General features: G+C 44.5%; 1 pseudogene; it reads left to right on the top strand.

The window, feature by feature from the left end:
• The window catches only part of LOC141146065 (NXPE family member 4-like), a 244817-nt pseudogene that overhangs the window by 111313 nt on the left and 113306 nt on the right, over positions 1–20198 (top strand).

Here is a 20198-nt window from a genome sequence, read left to right on the forward strand (position 1 = left end):
AGACATACCTCACAACTTTTTGCGATAGGAACGAGGGACACCTATTAGCAAATTTTGTGGGCATAGGACCCCCCCACCTTTTAAAGGAGAATTATTCAATAAAAATAATTAGTTACACCCATAAGTCATTTTTTTTTTAACAACTGCTATTCCTAGAAATTGTTATTTTAAATTTACCAATGCAGAAATGTAGAAACTGGATGAATGGTTTAGCACTGTGAAACACTTTTTTGAAAGATAAATAGTGCATTTTATATACAACTATATAGATCAGGCCAAAATGAGGGACAGATGAGGAGGAAAGAGGGACAGAGGGACTTTGTTCCAAATCAGGGACAGTTGGGAGCTATGCCTTAGAACAGGGCATTGCTTGTACCTCTATATAATGACGAGATGAGGAACTTGTAGGTGATCTTTTTCTTTATTATTATTTCTTTTTTGTTATGTTTTTTATTTATTTCATTAAAATCTTTACAAAAGCTTGGCTCAAGGGATGACTTTCAATAGATCGCAGCGAGGTAGCTGCTCTGCTAAGCACAAACCCTAACCCAGAATCAGGTGGTCTACGAATGATTTAGCACCGGGTTCCCAACAAATGTGATACACTTTGGTAGAGAGGCGGCCTGCTTCTGTCCGAGCTCTGGTCCCGAGGCGCGTGGCAAATGGGTAGGGGGGCCGGCTATCCCAGGCCAACCTGAGTTCTGTGGCACTGCGGTATTGTCACCTTTTAGGGGAGATACTGACTTAGAGGCATTCAGTCATCATCCCACAGATGGTAACTTCGCCTTATTGGCTCCCCAGCCAAGAACATACACCAAATGTCTGAACCTGTGGTTCCTCTCGTACTGAGCAGGATTACTATTGCGACAACACATCATCAGTAGGGTAAAACTAACCTGTCTCACGACGGTCTAACCTCAGCTTACGTTCCCTATTAGTGGGTGAACAATCCAACGCTTGGTGAATTCTGCTTTACAATGATAGGGAGAGCCGACATTGAAGGATGAAAAAGCCACGTCACTATGAACGCTTAGCCGTCACAAGCCAGTTATCCCTGTGGTAACTTTTCTGACACCTCTTGCCTAAAACCCAAAAAGTCATAAGGATCACAGGGCTCCACTTTCACGGTCCTTATTCATACTGAAAATCAAGATCAAGCAAGCTTTTGCCCTTCTGCTCCATGGGAGGTTTCTGTCCTCTCTGAGCTTGCCTCCAGGCACCTGCTTCACCATTTGACAGGTGTATCGCCCCAGTCAAACTCCCCACTTGCCACTGTCCTCAGAGCAGGTCACGCCCAGCGCTTGGAGCCAAAAGCAAGAGCCCCTCGTGGCACGCCCCCCCCCACCTCACTGGGTAAGTGAAAAAACGATAAGAGTTGTGGTATTTAACCGGCGGTGCCCCATCATGGGTGGGACAGGGCCTCCCACTATTTTTAAAACAAACAGACATACTGTTTTTTTTTTTTAACCAAACCAACATAAGAATATCCTGGTGCATTTATTGGATGGGGGAAGGCTATTGTGACTAAGATGTGTTTTCAGGAAAGCTAATTGCCTTGTGAACATTTGAATATATATACAAAATCAGGAATGAGGCTTCTGGCCATTTATTAGCACTTCATGTAAGTCTGCAAGAATCCTTATAAACAAGTCTGTGGAGACGCTGTGTGCGCAGTTGTTAAAATATGTGCATTTTTTTTCCTGAAAACTACCTGGAAACACAAAGTATACCTGTCATTTTATGGTGATTGATTCCTTTTGAGTAATATACTTTTACATATCTACGTACTACTGTTTACATGCATGTGGGATCAAATAAACATAGATTATGCAGCAATATCCTGTACGTAGGGATGAGCCGAACAGCCCCCCGGTTTGGTTCGCACCAGAACCTGCGAACGGACCGAAAATTCGCACGAACGTTAGAACCCCATTTACGTTTATGGGACTCGAACGTTTGAAATCAAAAGTGCTCATTTCAAAGGATAATTTGCATGGTATTGTCGTAAAAAGGGTTTGGGGACCCGGGTCCTGCACCAGGGGACATGTATCAATGCAAAAAAAAACTTTTAAAAACGGCAGCAGTGATTTTAATGATGCTTAAAGTTAAAAAAAAAAAAAGTGAAATATTCCTTTAAATATCGTACCTGGGGGGTGTCTATAGTATGCCTGTAAAGTGGCGCGCGTTTCCTGTGCTTAGAACAGTCCCTGCACAAAATGTCATTTTTAAAAGAAAAAAAGTCATTTAAAACTGCTTGCGGCTTTAATGTAATGTCGGGTCCTGGCAATATGGATGAAAATCAGTGAGACAAACAGCATGGGTACCCCCCAGTCCATTACCAGGCCCTTTGGGTCTTCTATGGATTATAAGGGGAACCCCGCACCTAAATTAAAAAAAGGAAAGGCGTGGGGCCACCAGGACCTATATACTCTGAACAGCAGTATACAGGCGGTGCAAACAAAACAGGGACTGTAGGTTTGTTGTTAAGTAGAATCTGTTTGTAATTTTGAACTGGTACATTTTTAACGTGTTTAGCTCCAGCCAAAAAATCTATTTTAAGCTTTTTGGAAAACATAGGGAAGGGTTATCACCCCTCTGACATTTGTTTTGCTGTCTGTGCTCCTCTTCAGAAGATTTCACCTCATTTTTTGTCCCAATGACAAATGTTTTTTGAAAATTTGGGTTTTTTTGTGAAACAAGATTGGTGATAAAGCATCAGTGGAAAGGAGAAAAGTTTTTCCCATATTAACTCTTACAGGAGAGAATTTTCCTTCCTAGGGGTAGATTTCATCTCACTTCCTGTTGTCTCCTTCCGTTTGCAAGTAGGAGTCTTTTGTAAGTTGGATGTTTGAAAGTAGGGGCCTGCCCTATATACTCAGCAGAAATTTGGGCCTTAGGTGTTGTTGTGGCCACAACACTGTAAGCCCTCACAGGGCCCTGCTGTGAAATATTAGATCAAGAATTGTAATTACATGCCCCTGTTGAACAGGGGCAGAAAAATTGGGCCTTTGATGGTGGTGCTAGTGCCACAACACTGTAATGCCCCGTACACACGGTCGGATTTTCCGATGGAAAATGTCCGATCGGAGCGTGTTGTCGGAAATTCCGACCGTGTGTGGGCTCCATCGGACATTTTCCATCGGATTTTCCGACACACAAAGTTGGACAGCAGGAGATAAAATTTTCCGACAACAAAATCCGATCGCGTCAATTCCGACCGTGTGTGGCCTGTTCCGACGCACAAAGTGCCACGCATGCTCAGAAGAAATTCCGAGACGGGACAGCTCGTTCTGGTAAACTTAGCGTTCGCAATGGATACAGCACTTTCGTCACGCTGCAATGTTCAAAATGGTTTAATACAGCGCACTCTCTTCTTCTTTATAATGTGACAAGAATTAAGTAGTTTTGCTGCTCATATTCACACACACTTCTCACAAACTTATTTCGTTACTATTTATTGGGATTCCCTCAATATATTTTGATTTCTCACATCTGACAACATATTTTTGTATTTTTTTTTTTTTTTTTGGCTTTAATGTAGATTCTTTTTTTGTGTTTCTATTTTTTTTTTTTTTTTTTTGGCGATTTTGATTTGTACTCCCGAAAATGTTTGTGTGTGTTTTTTGTGACAAGTTCCCACAACACCATTGATATGTTGTTATATTTAATCTGTAGGAGATTGTTTGGTGTTGTTGTCCCTTGTTAATTTCACATTGTACTTTAGAAATGTACCTGAATCGTCACCAACAAACTGTCCTTTTTGGATGAAAACACACACAGGAGAGTATAATTTACCTAAAAAATTTTATTAAGGGCTCACAACTAAACAAAGAGGGAGGCAAAGCTGAAGAAACTGCAGAAGTGGGTGAAGCCTTGGACCCCCAGGGCAGAAATCAACTATTTAAAAGCAAAATTGGTGGCCTGAGGAGTCCTTATCTAAGGGAGCGCAGTGTGGTCCAGAAGTCCCAGAGATCCGGAAAGCAGCAGATGACATCTGTGTCCCCAGGCTGTGGTCATACGAGAGACTGCATCTCCTGTCAGACCAGACTGAACCCAGGGTCATCACTCTTTGGTCTTCTTTCCACGCTTCCTTCCACGCTGTGGCTGTGGTGGTGGAGTTGTGGCAGCAGGAGGAGGAGGAGGATCGTCTATCTCAATGACATCCGTCTTGGGTGTTAGTTCCCCACTCAACCCCTTACGTAGGACTTTATAAATCAGGTCCTCAGAAAGCTTGCGTTGACCCTCCTGCATGCCCTGCAATTTGGTGGCAGCCATGCAGGCAAAGGCCTCTTCAGGACTGGGGAAGGCTCGTAGGGACGCAGAAGCCTCCTGGATCAGCCTGTACGCTGAATCCTGCACGGGACTCGGAGTGGCCTTCCTGGCCCTTTTGTATGGAAGGTGGAGGGGAGGGACCTGAGACTCAGTCAGGCTGCGACTGGTCCCAGGCTTCTCTTGGCTGACACTTAGCCCCGCCTCCTCCTGGCTGCCACTAATCCCCGCCTCCTCCTGGCTGCCACTAATCCCCGCCTCCTCCTGGCTGCCACTAATCCCCGCCTCCTCCTGACTGCCACATTCCACAACCTCCTCCTGGCTGAGGTCTTCCTGTGTATGAAAAAGGGACATAGTTTTAGTATTGTTTTCATCAATCACACACAATTTTCACCTCCTGACTGCTGCAAATTGAATGTTAACAAATATAACAGACTATCCTTCTGAGCCCAGCATTTTTCATTTTTGTCCCAATTTTGGGTGCCCACTACTGTCTATTGATATGTAAAACACTTTTTTCAATCAGCAATTAGTGATCAATAATAACATCTAGTAAACATAATTTATTTATTGTCCTGAAATCTGTAGAAGAATGCTATACCTGACTCCAGCTGGGCTCCTCCATTTCTTCCTGGCTGGAAGGCCCAGGTTGGATATCGGAAGCCTCAGCTGGGGTGGAAGGAAGAGTGGAAGGAAGAGTAGAGAGGGATTCCCTGACCTTAGTGTGGTCTGACAGAAATCGCAGTCTCTCATAGTACCACAGCCTGGGGACATAAACGTCATCTGCTCCAGCTCCTGATCTCTGGGAATCCGTGACCTTCTTGCGCTCCCTAAGATAAGTGCTCCTCAGGCCACCAATTTTAGCTTTTAAATAGGGGATGGTTGCTGTGGGGACCACCGGCTTCACCAACTCCAGCAGTTTCTCCAGCGCTGCCTGCCTCTTCTGTTTGTGGTTATAGTGGGGGTGTCTGACCTGCCACAGACAGGGCAGCTCCCTGTACTTGTCTATGAACAGGGGCAGGAAATTGTGGTCGTTGAACCCATCCATTTTCTCTGCAAGACACAACACAAGACAAACCCTAATGTCAGGCAAAACTCCCCTAATCTTGTTAAAATATAGGCTTCCATTTCGAAGCAGTATAGGCGCAAGTTTAGATCTTACCTTCTTTATCACGATCGGCCTCTCCGATGCTCCTTCCTCCACTCACAGATCGTACGTAAGATGCACGTGTGTTACGCTTTATACACACTGCGCATGCGTATAACTCCGCCCGCCCCTGACGTTCTTTCTAGTCTATTCCCCGCCCCTTTTCGTTCGGCGCAGTGGGGGAAGAGCACATGGCGGATAGACAGCAGGTGCGTGCTAATTGTAGCAACGAGGAGGAGGAGGAAAGGCCGGAGCCTGAAACGTCCCGATCCAGAAGGAGATTTAAGGACTCAAATATGTCCTTTGGGGAGATGTTGCAAATGGTGGACATCCTGAAGAAGTCCGACTATGATGGAAAGTATGGGCCTTACCCCAACCCCAACCCCAATGTCCGAAAGGCCAAGATCATGGCGAAAGTGGTCAGGAGTCTGCACCGGAAATTCGGGGTACGACGATCGAAAGATCAGCTCAGGAAGCGGTGGTTGGACCTGAAATTACGAGAACATGAGCAGTACCGAAAGATCCGGAGAGTGCTGCAAAAAAGTAAGTAGTTGTGCTGTGTTCCTATTCTTTTTGTGTTTATTACGTTCGTGCTGCTCCATGTGCTTTTAGGAACTGTTGTACAGTTTAAAATGGCAACTTTCATGTTCATGGGCACATTATTCGTTCGGATCAAACATTTTTCGTTCCAAATATAAAATACCATTGTTTAGCCCATATGCATTTGGCCACCATTTTGACGCCCTATACTTGTCTTAAAAGAATTGGGCTGTGTAGATGGCTTTGTTACAAGAATGAAATGCAAACTAGATTCTGTGTAAGGAGAGGACACTCAGCAGCTGTTTTCACATCTGGTCACTGGAGCTCTAGTGTGGGACAAAAGAACACCATTTTAATTAGGGGGGCCACACAGGTGCTCCAGTGTATACTATAGGGGGGTCTCCATCCGTGAAGCTTGTACTAAACAGGTAAAGTATTGCAGGTTGACAAAGGGCATTAAAAAAATTACATCTTGGAACTCTGCTAAAATAGATAATTGTACCCCACTTCCAAGCAATGTTTCATCTTTATAGTTCTGACATTAAATATCTGTGTGCTAATTATACCATTTTTGTTTGACATAGGGGAGAAAAGACTCGGCGGACACCCCTCATCTGAGGAGACCAGAGCCCCTACCTCCTCTGGAAGAAGGTGAAATCCCCCCAACACAAGCTGAGCAGGAGGATGAAGACGTGGTGGAACTAGTCACCACAACAGGTGAGTGTCTGCGACCACAGGCTCAGATAAGAGATGGATGGCGGCATTTTTTTTAAACCAAATTTATTTTGGGGTTCCTCTCTTTTTAGGTGATCGTGAGGTTGTGGATGAAGATCCTTTCACATCCGAAAGTGCCCAGATCCTGATCGGAGAGATCATGGGGTGTAATTTACAATTGGAAATCATCAAGCAAAACATCAATGATGTTATTCCAAAATATAAAAACATCATTGATGTTTTGGGGCGAGTATAAAACCCCTCCAAATCACTTTCTTCTTTTGTGTGCTACAATGTGCTAAATGTTTTTGTGATTTTTCCCAAAGCCAAATTTGGAGGATGCACACAGTGTGTCAACATGTGCTATCTGCCATCACAGGAGATCAATGGACGCGTTTTGGGGGTGCAACCCCTTCCTCAATAATAAAGTAGCGGTGAGGAAGGGCTTGCTCCCCCAAAACACATCCCTTGATCCCCCGTGATGGCAGGTAGCATATGTTGACATTGGGAAATTTGTGTGCATCTTCCAAATTTGGCTTTTCCTGGGGTGACTTCCCCCCATCTGAACGCTATATCAAACACAGTTCCTAAATACTCATGTCTGATATTGCTTTCAAGTTCTACCAAATGTGAACTTTGTAAGATCAAGATTTGTGTCTTTCTTGTTGGTTTTACACAGGCCTGTTTTCTATAAAATGGACATTTTGATTTGGGATAATGCCACCACAAAAATTGTTATACAACAAACATGTTGGTTTGTCAGCAAAACCTTTGGTACACGATTGTGCACGTATTAAAAAAGATTGTTAATCATGAATGTGTGGATTATTGTCTCAACGCTACAACACTTTTGGGGTGATGTAATTGTTGTTTTATGAGAAAATGGGGGTTATTTCCTAAGGGCAAATCCACTTTGCACTACAAGTGCAGTTTCAGTGCAGTTGCAAGTGCACTTGTAGTGAAATGTGTTTTTGCATTTAGTAAATAACAGCCAACAGTGCTTTGTATAAGGTTACACAATCACGACATTTTCTGGACTCCACACATTTCTGTCAGGGTCAGCTCAAACCACAAAGATTTTTTTTTTTTATTTGAAAAAGGCTTCACATATTGTCTGGCATATTGATAGCCCCCCTACCTGCAAAGAACTCCAGGTAGCGTTACCGGACATCATGGGCACTCAGGGAGGGCAAGCCAGGACGGCCACTTTCAAGCGCCGTCAGTGTGGTTTGATGTAGGATTCCAGCCTCAGGCCCAACTGAGTCAGCATAGTTGGTCGAATGTTTCCGTAAAAAGTTATGGAGAACACAGCACGCAAGTATTATATGGTTCAGTTTATACTCCGCCATATGGATAGGTGTCAGAAATAGGCGGAACCGGCTGGCCAGGATTCCAAATGTGTTCTCCACCACTCTTCGGGCTCTGGCCAGCCGGTAATTAAAAACCCTCTGTTGCGGGGTGAGGGTCCTCATCAGGAATGGCCGCATCAGGTGGTCCCCCAGCGCAAATGCTTCATCAGCAATGAACACAAATGGGAGTCCTTCAACATTGTCCTCTGGAGCTGGCAAGTCCAAGCTGCCATTCTGGAGAGGCCTGTAGAACTCCGTCTGGGCGATGACTCCACCATCGGACATCCGGCCATTCTTCCCCACGTCCACATACAAGAAGTCGTAATTAGCTGACACCACCGCCAACATCACTATACTATTAAACCCCTTGTAATTATAATAGTACGACCCCGAGTTGGGTGGTGGGACAATGTGGACGTGTTTCCCATCAATTGCCCCTCCGCAGTTAGGAAAGTCCCACTGCTCGGCAAAGTGGGAGGCCACAGTCTGCCATTCCTGTGGCGTGGAAGGAAACTGTTGAGGAAAAAACAATAAACATTACTATTTTTACTCTGAAACATGGCAAGCAGATTAGACACAAACATTATGGGGCAACCTCCAGACAGCATTTATTAAAGTGAATTTAACAAGGCCAAAGTATAAGGTACACCTATCATATCCCCCCCCCCCCTCTCATGGGCCATTTCTAACATTATGGGGTGTGTGGAAATCTTGGACAGGTAACCCTCTTCACTTCATTGAGAGATGAATGCCTAAATAATGGGTATTACTTTGAACAGCCCCTCCTTAGTTACACTATTGGCAGCCCACTGGACAGGTAAGAAGTGTCTGAATACAAAGCTATAAATACACACTGTACACATTTGAGGACATTTGGACATTCTGCTATTACCTATCAAGATAATAATAGGATACAAAAACTTTAAACAGTACCATTGGAAAGTATACAGGCAGGCCCTTGCACTACATGCTTTGGGGAATTCATCCATATAAATCTGACCAGTAAAGAGGTGGGTATAGTGTGTATGGGTTTGGCAAAGTCAGCAGATAGATGATTGAGGATAGAGAATTGGGATCAGCTGACTTAGCAGTTGGGGGGAGGGAGGGTTACTAAAAATTATTTGGGGACACCACAAAAAAAAGCCTCTGGCACTCTGCCTGAATTTAAATCAAAAATAACATTACCAAACATTTTAGGGGGTGTTTGGGGTAAAGCACTACTAAGGAGCAGATAAAATACATTGTTAAGTGACTACATGAGGTGAATATAGGGCAGGAGACACCATGCTGGGGAGGTTATTGAAGGGCAAATATGTATAAAGGACCTTAAATAATAATTACATAAAAATCCAGCATGCATGAGGATAAAGGGGACATTCACAGCATATTACAAGCATGGTAATTAGGGAATGAGGAAAGAAATACAATATATTATCAAACATTAAAGACAATAAAATGAGATATAAAAGGATAAAAATCTTACCTTCATATACTCCTTCTGCAGGACCTGGATGATGGCAGAACAGGTCTCTGGGATAATGATCCCCAGAGCCTGGGGGGAGATGCCTGTCGAGAACTTCAAGTCCTGCAGGCTTCTCCCTGTGGCCAAATACCGCAGGGTAGCAACCAACCTCTGCTCCGGAGTGATGGCTTGCCTCATGCAGGTATCCTGCCTGCTGATATAAGGGGTCAGCGAAGCCAACAAACGGTGAAACACGGGGTCCGTCATCCGGAGAAAGTTCCTGAAATCATCAGGATTATTCTCACGGATCTCACGGAGCAAAGGCATATGAGAGAACTGGTCACGCTGAAGCAACCAATTCTTGGTCCATGAACTCCTCCCCACCCTGTTCATGGACTGGACTTGTGTCAAGGTCAGGACCCCAACACCAAGCCCCCACACAGCACGAACTCTACAAGGAGTACGCATACGAAACATGGCTAGAAAACGGTCGGCTGCTCAGAACGAAGTAACAGAACGCACTGAAGAACAGCAAGGCCTGTGAAGAGCGACCTGGAAAAAAGCAACGAGCAGGCAAGATCACACAGAAAACTCTGATACGAACTGACTACACGCACTGAAGAGCAGATACAAACCCACAAGCAAAAACTGAATGGCAGAAAACGATCACCAAACTTTTACTAACACGAGATTAGCAAAAGGAGCCCAAAGGGTGCCGCGCTTTGTTCTGAACCGGCCTTTTCTAGTCTCGTCGTACGTGGTGTACGTGACCGCGTGGTTGGCGATCGGAAATTCCGACAACTTTGTGCGACCGTGTGTAGGCAAAACAAGTTTGAGCCAACATCCGTCGGAAAAAATCCTAAGATTTTGTTGCCGGAATGTCCGAACAAAGTCCGACCATGTGTACGCCCTATAAGTCCTCACTCGCTCTTGGTGGGTGCAGAAACGGGCTCTGCTGTGAAATATTAGATCAAAAATTGTAATTACACTCCCCTGTTAAACGGGGGCTGAAAAATGGGGCCTTAGGCACTGGTGCTGGTGCCACAACACTGCAACCCCTCACAGATACTCTAGTTGGAACGCAGGAACGAGCCCTGCTACAAAGTATTGCATCAAAAATTGTAATTACATGCCCCCGTTAAACAGGGGCTGAAAAATTGGGCCTTAGGCACTGGTGGTGGAGCCCAGAACCAAAGATGTTCTTACAAGCTATCAGCATGATCATTGAGGAGGAAGAGGATAATTACTCAGGATAGTCACTCAGCATCAGCATAGGCAGTCTTTGAAGGGATCTGAGATTTCAAAAAAAATTATTCGGTTACATCAGCATCAGGTGCTTGGTAGCTGGTGGTGATCCAAGACTGATTCATTTTTATGAAGGTCAGTCGGTCGATCGAGTCGGTGGACAGGCGCACCCTGTGATCAGTTACAAAGCCTCCAGCAGCACTGAATGTGCGTTCCGAAAGAACGCTGGATGCAAGACAGGCCAATAGCTCAATTGCATACTGTGCAAACTCTGGCCAGTGATCCATCCTCAAGACCCAGTAACCCAGAGGATTTTCGGTGGGAAAGGTGTCCAAGTCAGATCTTGCCCCTACGTATTCCTACACCATGAAAAACAGACGCTGGCGATGGTTGCTGGAACCGATCATACCTTGGGGCTGCGGACCAAAAAATTGTCTGAACGCATCAGTCAGACGGCCACCTTCTCCACCGCTCCTTCTTTGACTGGCCGAAGCCTCAGCAACACGTTGTCCAGAAACAGGAGTTTGTAACCTCCCAGTCTCTGGGAACGTGTTGCACAGACCTTTCTGCAAGGCCTCCCGAAGCTGTTTCATCCTCTGCTCCCTCTGCGATTGCAAGATAAGGTCCGCAACCTTACCCTTGTAACGTGGATCAAGGAGGGTTGTCAGCCAGTATTGGTCCTTCTCCTTGATACCACGAATACGAGGATCCTTACGCAGGCTTTGCAGGATCAGGGAGGCCATGCAGTGTAGGTTTTCTGAGGCATTCGGTCCGGAGTCCTCTGGGTTACTAAGGACGACATGGTCCGCAGCCACCTCCTCCCAGCCACGTACAAGTCCATGTGTTTCTTGGAACTGATCCCTTAAAGACTGCTGCTGATGCTGAGTGCCAGGCTCCACCTCCATACTGACACAATCCTCCTCCTCCTCTCCCTGTGTGATCGGCGGGCACGCAGGAACACTGTCTGGATAAAGGGGGCCTTGAGAGCTAAGGAAGTCCTCCTCTTCCTGCCTCTGTTCTGCCTCAAGTGCCCTGTCCATTATTCCACGCAGCGTGTGCTCCAACAGGTGAACAAGGGGGACAGTGTCACTGATGCATGCACTGTCAATGCTCACCATCCTCATGGCCTCCTCAAATGGTGACAGGACAGTGCATGCATCCCTGATCATGGCCCACTGGCATGGGAAAAAAAAAACAAGCTCCCCTGACCCTGTCCTGGTGCCATAGTCGCACAGGTACTCATTGATGGCCCTCTGCTGCGTGTGCAGCCACTGCAGCATGGCCAACGTTGAGTTCCACCTGGTGGACATGTCACAGATTAGGCAGTTCTTGGCCAGGTTAAACTCCTTTTGGAGGTCTGCCAGCCGAGCACTGGCTAAGCCAGGCTTTGGCCAATTACAGCTCTCTCTACCGACGGCGCTGGGATTGGCTAAGCATGCGGGTCATAGTGCATGCTTGGCCAATCATCAGCCAGCAATGCACTGCGATGCCGCAGTGAATTATGGGCCGTGACGCACCACACGAATTTGGCGCGAACGGCCCATAACGTTCGCAATTCGGCGAACGATTGAACAGCTGATGTTCGAGTCGAACATGGGTTCGACTCGAACGCGAAGCTCATCCCTACCTGTACGTGTATGTATGAGTGTATATTGTGTGTGCACTTTGTGCAATATATTAATATACAATATAAATATATATATCATAATTGGCAACATTGTAAAAAAAATTTGTGGGACACTTTTTTGGCTGTAGGCGGAGCTGTATAATTAGGGGGTGGGGCATGGGTTTGTGGGCGTGGTTTGCATGAATAGTGGCGTGGCTCAAAGGGGGTGTGGTTAGAGTCTGAGATGAATGAGGGATGGAGAGGTAAAGGGGGAGAGAGGAATGAAGGGACAGCAGCCCCAGATCCTACACAACAATAGAAATATCTGTATTCTAGAAAGTTTAACAATCAGCAGATAAAGATACTCCAAACACCTGGTGTTAGCGCTTCAATCATTCCGGCACCATGATTGTTATGGTGTCAGGATGACTGAAGTGCATTATTTCTATTATTACATTGTAATATAAAATGAAATCATTCAGCTCACCATAATGCTGAATCAGTGGGATCCCTGAGCGTGTCACTAGCCACGTCGCCTGCCACCAGCAGAGTCCTTCCTTGCATCAGGTGCCCCCAGCAGAGTCCCTCCTTGCATCAGGTGCCCCCAGCAGAGTCCGTCCTTGCATCAGGTGCCCCCAGCAGAGTCCGTCCTTGCATCAGGTGCCCCCAGCAGAGTCCGTCCTTGCATCAGATGCCCCCAGCAGAGTCTGTCCTTGCATCAGGTGCCCCCAGCAGAGTCTGTCCTTGCATCAGATGCCCCCAGCAGAGTCTGTCCTTGCATCAGGTGCCCCCAGCAGAGTCCCTCCTTGCATCAGGTGCCCCCAGCAGTCAGTCCTTACATCAGTGTTCCCAGCCTCAGTTCCCTTACACCAGTGTCCCAGGCAGAGCCATAGTTACTCCCCTGTGCATAGTTACCCTCCCTGTACATAGTTACCCCCCTGTACATAGTCCCCCCCTTTACATAGTAACCCCTCCTGTACATAGTTAACCCCCCCTCCTGTAAATGGTTACCCACTCCTGTATATGGTTAACCCCCCTCCTCCTGTATATAGCTAACCCCCCCCATACATAGTATCCCCCTGTACATAGTAACCCCTCCTGTATATAGTTAACCCCCCTCCTCCTGTATATAGATAACCCCCCTCCTCCTGTATATAGCTAACCCCCCTCCTCCTGTATATACCTAACCACCCCCCTCCTGGATATACTTAAACCCCCCTCCTGGATATACTTAAACCCCCCTCCTGGATATACTTAACCCCCCTCCTGTACATATAGTTAAATTGCTGTAGAGACAGATCTGACAAGAAGAGCATTGCATTTGTTTTGGTCTACAGACTCCCTGACTGCATAGGCAGTTTTTTGGTACAAGTGAACAAAGTCTTTAACCTTGTGTACCTCCAAACCACGCTGGATACATTACATCAGTTCCTCAGACTCTCTAAACAAAGGGTCACTTCAGTGAGCTTCTCCAACGCCAAGTCCTTGTTCTCTTTGTTTACTTCCTGCTTTGGGTCCTTCTACTAAATGTCCATTGAAGCGGCTGGCGCCGTGTGTTCAATGGAGAGGGGAGGGGCCGATCCGTGCAGCTAAGCCAGGCTTCTGTATGGGAGAGGAGAAGCTGATTCATTGGCTGCATGGATCGAGCCCCCTTCCTCTCTCCACTGAACACAAGGGGGAACAATCTAGCGGCGGCGGCCATTTTTCTGAAGCCCAAATGTAAAGATGTAAACAATAAATAAAAAAGCAAACATTCCCAATTTCCCTGGGCAAAATCCCGATTCGGGACAGCCTCCAATCGGTACGAGGGTCCCAAAATCGGGATTGTCCCGGGAAAATCGGGACTGTTGGCAACTATGATATATATATATATATAACACTATATTACCAAAAGTATTGGGCCACCTGCCTTTACACACACATGACATTTAAGGCTGGGTTCACACTGGGAAACGGAGCGGCTCACAGCAGGGGGTCTGGTGCATCTCCATTCATCGTTTCAGATCCAATTTTTTTTTTTTTGCCTGAAATGGACCAGAAAATGTACAGGACTCCTGTGCAATTCGCACCGGAGCCGATCCAGAGATGTGTGAATCTGCTCCATAGACTCCTCCAATTTTCCCACATTCAATTCGCACTGGTGTGAACCCAGCCTTATGGAATCCCAGTCTTAGTCCGTAGGGTTCAGTATTGAGTTGGCCCACCCCTTTCAGCTATACCAGCTTCAACTCTTCTGGGAAGACTGTCCACAAGGTTTAGGTGTGTGTCTATGGGAATGTTTGACCATTCTTCCAGAAGCGCATTTGTGAGGTCAGGTACTGATGTTGGACGAGAAGGCCTGGCTCGCAGTCTCCGCTCTAATTCATCTCAAAGGTGATCTATCAGATTGAGGTCAGGACTCTCTTCAGGCCAGTCAAGTCCCTCCACCCCAAACTCGCTAATCTATGTCTTTATGGACCATGGTCCAAATCATTTGGTGGAGGGGGATTATGATGTGTTGTTTTTCAGGGGTTGGGCTTGGCCCCTTAGTTCCAGTCAAGGGAATTCTTAAGGCATCAGCATACCAAGACATTTTGGACAATTTCATGCTCCCAGCTTTATGGGAAAAGTTTTGGGATGGCCCCTTCCTATTCCAACATGACTGCACACCAGTGCACAAAGCAAGGTCCATAAACACATGAATGAGTGAGTTTGAAGGAACTTGACTGGCCTGCATAGAGTCCTGACCACAACCCGCTAGAACACCTTTGCGATGAATTAGAGCGGAGACTGCGAGCCAGGCCTTTTAGTCCACATCAGTGCCTGACCTCATAAATGCGCTTCTGGGAGAATGGTCAAACATTCCCATAGACACACTCCTAAACCTTGTGGACAGCCTTCCCAGAAGAGTTGAAGCTCTTATAGCTGCAAAGAGTGGGCCAACTTAATATTTAAGTTTTTGATTTCATTTTTTTTGGAAGGAAATAAAGATACTATTTGTGTTTGCTTGGGTTTTCCCTGTGTATGCATGGGTTTCCTCCAGGTTCTTAGCTTTGCTTCCATGTTTCCAAATTTTCCTACATGACATCTTGAAAAAATATCATGTGAAAAGAGGTTGGAGCAAGCCTTTCAAGGCACAGGACCTGAAGTTGAACCCATGGCAGGACAATGATATATAGAAGGCATTCACTAGCCTAATAGCTGCTTGAATAACTTCTACATTTAGTGGAGAGGCCAGTATAAAAATTAAAATAAACTCATCATTGTTACTGCAGTAGAAAGCTTGTCGTAACCCCTTTGACTGCCATATCATATTCTAATTTTAATTGACTAACCCAGAAGGGGTACAACCTCAATTTTTAGAATGATGTGAAGAATAGGTTTTGGCAGTAAATAGGTTAAATGCAAGGTCACATACATTGTTATGCCCCGTACACACGATAGGATTTTCCGACGGAAAATGTTTGATAGGAGCTTGTTGTCGGAAATTCTGACCGTGTGTAGGCTCCATCGGACATTTTCCATCGGAATTTCCGTCACACAAAATTTGAGAGCTGGTTTTCAAATTGTCCGACAACAAAATCTGTTGTCGGAAATTCTGATCGTGTGTACACAATTCCGACGCGCAAAGTTCCACCCATGCTCGGAATCAAGCAGAAGAGCAGCACTGGCTATTGTCGTGCGTGTTGTACGTCACTGCGCTCTTGATGTTCGGAATTTCCGACTAACTTTGTGTGACCATGTATATGCAAGACAAGTTTGAGCCAACATCCGTCAGAAAAAAAACATGGATTTTGTTGTCAGAAAATCCTATCGTGTGTACAGGGCATTTCAATGTCTAAGATCTGCCAAAAATTTTGAAACATGGGGGTATTCATATTATAATGGCACACAAACAGGTGCACATGTTATATGTTACATCAATAAAACAGACCTGTTTCAGGTCTTTCTGCACTACCCGCACTAGTTTTAGAGTGAAGTAAAAACTGGCATGGGTCCTGTGCCTAATTAACAAATGGATTACAGCCATTTTCAATATAGAAAACTGTTGCAGAGTGTAGTGATAAAATATTCAAAGAACGGGTCACGGCCCCAATGTAGTGATATAAAATTATGTGTGTGTAGTAGTATAGTGGTATTATCGTGGGTATGATAATTAATTAGTAAGTACTCTTCCGCAGCAACCCAATTCTTCCAGAGAGATGCACTTTATTGACTTCCAACACAGAACAAAGTCCAAAGTCCACAGATGACAAAAAAATCCGACAGAGTAGATATAATTCAGAGTCCCATTTCTTAGGTCTGTGTGTTCATACACAGACAAGCCTAACTTAAACTATAGACTGAATGCCGTGTTATATTCACTAGACACTGAATGGCTGAGCAATTTGATTGGCCGTTTCAATTTAGGAGTTTTATTTGCTTCAGTCTTTCAGACAGACAACAATCCCCAGCCGTGAACAGCTGTAGTCATAAACCGCCCCAAATTGCACTCCCGCATATCAACATCAACAAGTCCCCTTAGATATGTGTAATTAGATTAGATTAACAGATACCACCTGAACACCCTTTTGAGCCCTTGGAATACCTACATTCCTAATCTGTATTCTTGCATATTAATATCAACAAGTCCCCTTAGATATGTGTAATTAGATTAACAGATACCACCTGAACACCCTTTGAAATGTTCAATTAGGTTTAACACATCAAATGGTCTTCAGCTGTCCCCTTGCTATGTTAAAATTCAGTTGGCTTGGACAAATCAACCATTGTCAATTGAATTCTGGCCTGGTCAATATTGACTGTATGTGTACATACATATAATAATATAATGTCCCACATAAATCGGTGAACATATTACAACATATACAACACAGAGCTCCACCAGAATGGATCTGGCTTACTGGATCTAAACCATCCGTTGTTAACGTGGCAGACAGCTCACACACACCACTCTACTTGTGCAGTGAACACTTTACATGGGCAGAGCCTGCATATAGGCAGGGAAAGCTCCTTTCCCTGTCTATGTGCTTTGCTGTTAACCCTGGCAAATGCAGGATTACCACCCTCTTCCTCATTCTGTAGCCAGCTTATTTTATGTAAGGCTGCACTGAAATAAACGAGGCATCTGCACCTTACAGACGATCGGAAATTCCGCCAGCAAAAGTCCGATGTGAGCTTTTGGTCAGAAATCCTGACCGTGTGTATGCTCCATCGGACTTTTGCTGGCGGAATTTCCGCCAGCAAAAGATTGAGAGCAGGTTCTCTATTTTTCCGTCAGAAAAAGTTCCTTTCGGAAATTCTGTACATCTGTATGCAATTCCGACGCGCAAAAAAAACATGCATTCTCAGAATCAAGTACGAGACGAAAGCGTTCGGTCTGGTAAAACGAGATTAGCAGAAGGAGCCCAAAGGGTGGCGCTTCTTATGGAACTTCCCTTTTCTAGCGCCGTCATACATGTTGTACGTCACCACGTTCTTGACGGTCGAAAGTTCAGAGATCTTTTGTGTGACTGTGTGTATGCAAGCCAAGCTTGAGTGGAATTCCGTTGGAAAAAACATCCAAGGTTTTTCCGACGAAAATTCCGATCGTGTGTACGCGGCATTAGCCCTTAATGGCAATCTTTTGATTGCTGTTAGCTAACCTGGTGCTGCCCATTCTCCTATTTAAAGGTTAACGATTAAAGTACACGCTATATAGTTAACACATATATACTGTTGAATTGTGGTTGTAATATTTTTCTTCTGTTTTGTTTAAAAGTGGTGGAAGCAAGATGTCTCTGACACATTATCAAACACCACAGTGGCACAACCTTCAAAACTTCAACTGGAAATAAACCGCATTTTCAATCAAATAAATCAGACATTCCCTAAAACTACTGTTAATATAAAAGAAAAAACAACCAGTGCTAAAAACAGCAAAGTCTTCCTAAGAAATCCAAAGAGCAGCTACTGTGTTGGAGACCATTTAATAATACAAGTTGAAATGTTTGACTACAATGGAAACAAGAAGACATATGGAGGAGACTGAGAGCAAGAATGTTTACACCGGAGCTCGGAGCAGGGTCTTCTGGTAAAATTGAGGATTTTCAAAATGGGACTTATCCATTTTACATTATTTTGGGAAGGTAACATAGATATTTCTATATTTATCATACACCCAAGCGAAGCATCATCAGCTCTTTGGAGGTTTCGAAATCAATGGCATGGATATGTAGACCATTTGGGCAAATTTACAAGACATCAAGAAGTACAAGAGGCAGAATGTGGATTTGAACTTGACAAAACAAAAGAGCTTTGTGAATATAAAGACCAGAGAGATGAAGAATATTTTTACTGTGTCAAACCACAGAATTTTAACTGTGAATCCCTTACTGATATGATGAGCTGGGGGAGACATGACAAGGCTCTATGCACTGAGTTTGAGCATAGTTTATTTGATGCGTAAGTGAATTATGCACTCTTTATGGGATTATTAAAGTGTGGATTAGCCAACTTTTATCTTAAACTTATTATTAGAGTAGGGAAGATTAGAACACCTGTCAAGTTTTTATAGCTTGCAAATGATCAAAGAAAGGGAATGCCAGTTCCCTGGATAGCAGTCTAAACATAATGTCTTATTTGTTTTTTTTTTTTTGTTTTTTTTTTAAGGAAACATATTTTATTTAAAACAGGTATATCAGAATACATACCTCAGTATGAAGGCACTGTACAAAATAAATCAGCACTATACCTAGGGAGAATCTTAAAGGATACCTAAATCCAATTCTGAAAATGTAACATATCACGTGCCAGAATCCACTTTTTGTTTAGTACAGTTTTCCTTTAAATTGCATCCAAGCCCAAGTATATCAAAATAGGACCACTGAAAAACTGGGTAATAGCACGGCCCACGGGATGATGAGATACTGGCAAACAAAAGCCCAGGATAACCCTTCCCATGATCAGCATACATTTTACAGTATAGCAATGGCAATCTATAAGTAAAGAGCAGTGGGGATCTGTGTCTCCCAATGGACTCAAGAGAATTGGATTTTACTATGAGTACAAAGCTTTCTCTTCCACTGAAAGACACATACTTGATTTGATTGTAGCCGTATTAGTGCAATTGTGACAGAGAAAATTGAGTACTGTCCGTGATACTTTTTTTATTTGCACTAACATACAATTTTTCAGGACAAGCTTTCGGGGTATGTCCCCTTCTTCAAGGTCCAAGCAGTACTCAATGTCACAGGTCCCAGATGATTGCCCGGCCAGTCACAGTGCTCAGTGCGGCTTGCGCATGTGCAGTGCGTGCCCAGCTGTGAAGCCACAGTGACAATGCCGGTACTGCAGAGAGGAGGGGGAGAGGGGCGGGGCTTCATTCGCCCGCATCGCTGGACCATGGGACAAGTGAGTGTTCGAATGATAAAAGTCAGCAGCTACACTTTTTGTAGCTGCTGACTTTCATATGGGTGGAACTCCGCTTTAAGTTCTAGATAGTGGAGAAGAGCTGGAACTTCCAAGAAGCTTGTATTGAAGATCTCTGATCCTGCTGTCTTATTTGTCACAATAAAATATTCTGTACCAGCCACCCTCAGCTTTTTTAGGGATTATCTAAAAGACCACCTTAATTGAGGCTAAAGTGTCACAAGAAGAAAGTTTATTTATGCATATGTAGAAACTGCAAGTGATGTCTAAATTTCATAGACAAGTAATACAATGAAGTAAAAGTGGTCATGGTCAGCAAGGACTTGAGAAATACTGTAATTAAGTTATTTTATCTATATGCATATGTATTTTTGTTTTGTTATCTTAAAGTGTATCTCAAGCCATGTTTTGAGTAGAGTGGGGAAGGGTTAGAACTTCTGGTAGGTTTTTACTTTTTGTTAGACTCCATTGGGAAGA

Source organism: Aquarana catesbeiana, linkage group LG05 (genome assembly GCF_042186555.1).
Source record: "Aquarana catesbeiana isolate 2022-GZ linkage group LG05, ASM4218655v1, whole genome shotgun sequence".
NCBI classification, from domain to species: Eukaryota; Metazoa; Chordata; class Amphibia; order Anura; family Ranidae; genus Aquarana; species Aquarana catesbeiana.